The sequence below is a fragment of the Mytilus californianus genome, unplaced genomic scaffold, assembly GCF_021869535.1.
Source record: "Mytilus californianus isolate M0D057914Y unplaced genomic scaffold, xbMytCali1.0.p SCAF_19, whole genome shotgun sequence".
Taxonomy (NCBI): Eukaryota; Metazoa; Mollusca; class Bivalvia; order Mytilida; family Mytilidae; genus Mytilus; species Mytilus californianus.
Genome location: NW_026262667.1, coordinates 5782333 through 5789624, shown reverse-complemented (window position 1 = coordinate 5789624; position 7292 = coordinate 5782333).

Genomic DNA, 7292 nt, shown 5'->3' with positions numbered 1-7292 from the left:
GATGATTTTTAGTTTAACAATTCAAGCGTTTTTGTTTATTTTCTTAAAACACAAACATGATCATCAAGGCAGGATATACAAATAAGTCGAATGACTGAAACTGTAGATTGAATGTTTATTGGGGCTGTTGCCCTGTAATAATAACTTGAATTTTTTTTAATTTTTTTTTTCCTTGAAATAATAAACTAAAATTGAGAATGGAAATGGGGAATGTGTCAAAGAGACAACAACCCGACCATAGAGCAGACAACTATCTATTTAGTCTTAGATGCATGATTTTTTATATTAGTTAATTGTTTTTGGCTATGAACTAGCTGTCAGTAACTTCGAGTACTCTCAGATCTGTACTTAGTGTCTTTTTGTTGTTGGGATGTACAAGTACCCGGTCACGTCCACGTGTTTTTGTTATATGTATTTCTATTTGTATCCATCTGATGAGTTAAGCCTTTTTCGACTGATTTTTATAGTTCGTTCTTATGTTGTACTGTTACACCACTGTCCCAGGTTAGGGGACGGTTGGGATCCTGCTAACACGTTTACCCCCGCCACATTCTGTATGTATGTGCCTGTCCCAAGTCAGGAGCCTGTAATTCAGTGGTTGTCGTTTGTTGCTGTGTTACATATTTGTTTTTCGTTCATTTTTTGTATATTAATTAGGCCGTTAGTTTTCTCGTTTGAATTGTTTTACATTTGTGATTTCGGGGTTTTTTATAGCTGACTATGCGGTTTGGGTTTTGCTCAAAGTTAAAGGCCGTACGGTGACCTATAGCTGTTTAATTTCTGTGTCATTTGGTCTATTGTGGAGAGTTGTCTCAATGGCAATCATACCACATCTTCTTTTTTTATATATACCAAATTGCTTATATCCATGTCATTAGAACTCTAGTGAATAGTTGTGTTATTGGCAATCATACCACATCTTCTTTTCTTTTAAATAATTCCGGTGGTATGACATATTTTGATGATTGATTATTAGAGGGCCACAATATATATTGAAATAAAAATAGACTACACAAAACATTACCATCTCGAAGCATATGTACACTATGTAATGTGCTCAATCCATAAACAAATACAAATATACAATAAACCATGTACATGTATTGTACTGTAAAGTAGAGAATTAATGTAGTACTACATGTAACTTAACAAGTAATTACATCTAGCATTATGTTTGTTATTCAATGATGCAGAAAGGAGTGTCTGGGACTTTTCAAATTCTCTGACAACCATGTTGAAATACATAATTGTAATCAATCTTTTGCCATACTTACATGACTTAGTATTAAATAGTTTTGGTTGAAGATGTGGTTAATGATTTACTTAACCTTTATTCCAGGTCTTGCTGTGTGTCAATACTGTTATCACCTTTGGTCTTCATAGAGGATTATCAAATGAAATAATGCTTTGTTAATTAGACAAAAAATATCAATCATTACGGACTAAAATATTTGTAATACATAATGTATTTGCTAAGTCATGAACATATTGTTTCAATATGTGATGTGTGGAAATATCGTCCTGAATAAGCATGAAATATTTGCACTGTAGTTTAAGCAAGCAACATTTAACTATTGAAAATTAGAAATGTAAATTACAAAATATCAGAATTAACAAGATTGTTGGCGCTTTTTACATGTACATGTATATTCATTGCATTTAATTTCAACAGCAACTTACCCATACTTGTGACTCTTAAATTGTAAATTGTAAGCAATACACTTCATAAAATATACATTTCAAAAATAAAGACAGCAAAGTATCGTAAGTGATTTACATACAAACAATATTTAATCACGACAAGTAATAGACATTCTCGTAATTTAATCCTTATTACAGCGTTGTTTAACCCCGCCACATTCTTTATATGCCTGTCCCAAGTCAGGAACCTGTAGTTCAGTGGTTGTCGTTGGCTCATGTCTATCAAATTTGGTTTTTCATAAATTGTTTTGTTATAGATTAGGCCGTTAGTTTTATCAATTGAATTGTTTCATATTTTTCATGTCGGGGCCTTTTATAGCCGACTATACGGTATGGGTTTTTCTCATTGTTGAAGGCCGTACGGTTGCCTATAATTGCTTACTCCACTGCATTTGAACTTTGTTAGATAGTTGTCTCCTTGGCACTCATACCACATCTCCTTATTTTTATATTGGTTTATCTTTAACGGTTAAGTTTCGTCTTTAGAAACTTTTACTTTATAAAGACGATGTCCATCACTGCATAATTCCGTCATTATAGTTTGGTTAATCGGTTGATAGCGTATATAACTTTATTGAAATGAAAGAAAACTGCATTTAAATATTTGTCTGCTTCATCTAGAAATTGGCAGTAGGAGTTGGACAAGAACAAAAAATTATTTAATTTTATGTAGCAGCATTAGAGAAGCATATTTTTTCTTTGAAGTGTTATTTGGACTGTTGTTCTGTGAAGTGTTATTTGGACCGTTGTTTTTCTTTCTTCGGATGTTATGCTATTTTACTCCCCCTTCTTGACATACCTCTTTCTTTCGAACCAAATGTAGTAACAAAATAAAACTGTTGTAGGCTTGTTTATATAATCCTGAATCTAATAACATGCTTATTTAAGATTTTTAAAGGTACAGACGGTTGCTAATTTCTACTTTTCACATAAACAGATTTCAATAATACGTAGAAACAAATGCAAGTGTTTTGCATTGTCAAATATCATTTATAATTTTAAATGAATGTTGCTTTTATGATAAATTATAGTATTCCCAGCTGTTGTTATGTTATTATTGTTAGGGATATATCAAGCCAAAATATTCGGTGGAAATATCAATTTTCTATGTGTTTAATACCATTTTGTAATCGTGTTTTATCTCGTTTAAATGAATAGAAGATTTATTTAGAGGACAGTTTTAAACACGTTAAGTTTTAAATTTCTTCTCTTTGTTATCCTCGTATTCCATCTTGTTTACATTAAGATCAAACCCCGATATTTAATATATATATATAATGGAAATTTAAAACTGAATGGCGTGTTAATGATGGACGTTTGCTGTCTTACCAGGCTTTGTGTATCTTAGTTCACCCCGGTTTGTTTAGTGGTTCGTGTAGCTCAATCTTCAGTTTTATGTGTAGTGTTTTGTTGTCGTTTTACCGTTTTTTCGTGGGGTTCGTGATGCTCGATCTTCAGTTTTCTGTGTAGTGTTTTGTTGCCGTTTGACCGTTTTTTCGTGGGGTTCGTGATGCTTAATCTTCAGTTTTCTGTGTAGTGTTTTGTTGTCGTTTGACCGTTTTTTCGCGGGGTTCGTGATGCTCAATCTTCAGTTTCCTGTGTAGTGTTCTGTTGTCGTTTGAACGGTTTTTCGTGGGGTTAATGATACTCGATCTTCAGTTTCCTGTGTAGTGTTTTGTTGTCGTTTGAACGTTTTTTTGTGGGGTTCGTGATGCTCAATCTTCAGTTTTCTGTGTAGTGTTTTGTTGTCTTTTGACCGTTTTTTGTGGGGTTCGTGATGCTCAATCTTCAGATTTCTGTGTAGTGTTTTGTAGTGTTTTGACCGTTTTTTGTGGGGTTCGTGATGCTCAATCTTCAGTTTTCTGTGTAGTGTTTTGTTGTTTTTGGAAGTTTTTCTTTTGATCATATTGTTGTCTATATTTCTTCTGACTTACAACTTTTTTATTGCCTCTTGGTATCTATTCTCCGATGTTTTAGAGTTCGGATCAGAGTGTTGGCACATTCTCACCGTAAAATACAATGATGGTTCCTCAGTGAAGATTGTTTGATGACTAGCCATGATGGTTCATTGTTGAAGGCTAGATGATGATTGGTCGTGAGAGTTCATCGTTGAAGGCTTTATGATAACTAGCTGTGTATGTTCATTGAAGACTGTGATTATTGTTCGTAAAGGTTCATCGTTGAAGGCTGTTTATGATGACTGGCCGCTAAGGTTTATCGTTGAAGGCTATATGATGATTTGCTGTAAGGATTCATCGCTGAAGGCTATATGATGACTGGCCGTAAGGGTTCAATCTAATTAAAATATAGAACTCGGATTTCGTTAAGTAGTATAACGAAATCCGAGTTCTATATTTCAATTGGATTGGTAAGGGTTCATCTTTGACGTCGTTGAAGGCTATATGATAACTGGCCGTAAGGGTTCATCGTTGAAGGCTATATGACTACTGGCCGTTAGAGTTCATCGTTAAAGGCTATATGATGACTGGCCTTTAGGATTCATCGTTGAAGGCCGTATAATGACTGGACGTAAGGGTTCATCGTTAAATACTACATATGATGAGTGGTCTTTAGGGTTCATCGTTGAAGGCTGTATGATGACTAGCCTTGAGGGTTCATCGTTGAAGGCTATATGATGACTGGTCGATTGTGAACAAAGACTTGTACCTTATTTGCAATCAAATCTCTTCATTCTATATTCAGTTTTCATTTAACAACGATCATACTCACTTTTTCTATTTAATCCGTTTCATGTAAAAGTGTAGATGTCTGTTTTTCAAAAATTTTTAAGTGTGGATCGCTGCAAAGTTTTGATTGTTGAACATGACCAAATAAGTAAATTACATTTTGGCGTTTATTTACCTCATTTGCATACATACATCTTTTACATGTTTTCTCCTCTTTGGTCGGGTTGTTGTCTCTTTGACACATTCCCTATTTCCATTCTCAATTTTATCTTTAAGTTGTTATTATGATAAGTGTTTAATTCATATTAAGGAATGAAAAACACTTCTATTCTAGTATTAATGCATAAAATCGCTCCTTTCTTTTAAGTATAGATACTCGAATACTTAAAGTACATTCACATGTCAGCTACTGCTGCGTGAGAATTAAATGAAAATAGAAAAGATAATTTCCAAAAAATGTTGTAAGTAGTGGGTATAGATTAAAATCACAAGGATACTACTTGGTAAAATGTCGATAGAACTTACGATTGTCTTGTTACATAACTTTAATGTCAGACGGTAAAATATTCTATTCTATTACGTAATTTCTGTTGTTTATTAGTGACCGATTTACCAACTTTTTTTCTCTTTTTCAGTTGAATGGAATGCGTGATTACCCTTATGATTACCCCCTTAAAATTTGTTTCTTCTCTCTTTTTTTGCATAATTATTCATGTAACTTATTGACCTGGCACACCTGCTTTAAAGGTTTGCTAGTAAAATGGTTTGTTAGTTGTTTCTAATTTGGAAAATCATTTATGTCGGGACATTAATAGATGACTATACGCTATGTGTTTTGGTCATTGTTGAAGGCCGTGCGATGACCTATAAATGCTAACAAAATCACATTTTTTTACTCTGTTGGATAGTTGTCTCATTGGCAATAATACCCCATTTCCTTATATTATATATAGGATTTATTGGTGATGGGAGAAATTTGTTAAGCCTAATTTTTTATCGTTATCGTTATGTTAGCTTTGCATATTGCATCCCAACAAGAAACTTGAAAATTGTATGCAGGCATTTAGAAAATAATCTTCTCAAGTCTCATGGTTGATCTCACAAATAATTTTCCCGACACAAACGTTCATTTGTTGTATTGAGTTATCAATACTCTTTCAAGTGTTTGACCATTTTGTTATCAATATTTCTATGGTAAAAAATAGTATCTTCATCGTCTAATCTAGGTCCAGATAATTACCTTTTCTTGCGGATCTCTTCTTTTGTTAAATTTTATTTTTAAAGGGTCAAACATGGAAAATGTTGCGTTGTCAAGTATATCGGTACCCTTTGATTGAAAGCTGATTTGTTTATCTTTTATATAGTTGGTTTATTCATGTGGTTTAAGTTTTGTCATATTTGTATTTTCGTAAATTGTTTTGTAATAAATTATGCCGTTTGTTTTCTCGTTTGAATTGTTTCACATTTTTCAAGTCGGTGCCCTTTATAGCCGGCTATACAGTTTGGGTCTTTCTCATTGTTGAAGGCAGTACGGTGTCCTTTAATTGATAATATCCACTTCATTCGAAATCTGGTGGATAGTTGACTCATTGGCAACCATACCACATCTTCTTATTCTATATAGTTTACCAGCCACGTGTCCGATAGTTGAGGAGAGTGAGACAAATGAAGTACTATTTACCACCATAAGATGAAGAATTAAGCTTTTTGTAGATCCTATAATATAATACTCAGTATCAACATATAAAAACTTATCTTAAAAGTATGAACAGCGTGACATTCTAATCTTAAAATCAATCAGATTAAATCTAAACATCGGATAACATAAGGTCATTGTCCGGTAAAACATAATGATTGTAAATTTTAATGGCGTAAAATAAAATAAAAACGTGTTCCATTCATAAGTAATATATGATATTAATGTTGCAAAATATGGACATGTATTATGTGATTGTAAAATAGAACACGTTATGTCTGGTCTTATTTTTAATGAATAAATTGAAAAATACACCTATAGCAATTTAAATATGACATTATTTATTACAATAAATTGATAACAGGAATTTATGTGTAAACCATCTAACATTTGACATTCAAAAGTTACAAATTTCTGAGCGTTATAATAGCAAAGCAAAATCACAGGTATTATCTTAATTCGATTTAACATTTTAATGATTTAAAATTTAACTTTTCAGTGTATCTTAAAATTTTAAAGGTACAATTCTTACTTCTAAAATTAAACAATTATACTTTAATATCAAATAGAATATAGAGAATAATTATGTAGTTTCTTGCATTAAAAAAATGTTAATTCACTTTGGTAAAGTCTCGTTAGTTTGTTCATGTTTTGAATGTTTTAAACCACAACGAAATATTTTGTTTTTGATTTCGTGATATGATAAAAATCTATCATATGTACTTCATAATAATAGTGCTAATATCCACGTCTTTTGATCACTGGTGGATAGTTGTCTCATTGGCAATCCTACTACATCTCTTTAAAATTATTTTGAAAATACCTTTATCACATATATTTTGTGCAGTATCCTGTTTTCACCTTAAATAATGAATCATTTGTTTTAACCAATGGTGGGATAAATAATTATTATGTAAAGTCCAGTGGCAAATATTTTATGCATACTCAGGACGACAAAATATTAGCAATTAATATCGAATAAGGTTGGTCGACTGGAAAGCATGGCGGGAAATTTAGACTGAAACTCGGAAAAAGAGGGTATATTGGAGAGGGCAAGATATTTTTTTTAATATTGAATAATATTTATCTTTATGAAGACACGCTTTCTTAAAATTGATTGCAGGTTAAAATATTGATTCAAAATAATATAGAAAATGTTACTTGCACAAAATTGTCATGGAAGGAAACAGTGAAAATTTAATGGTTTT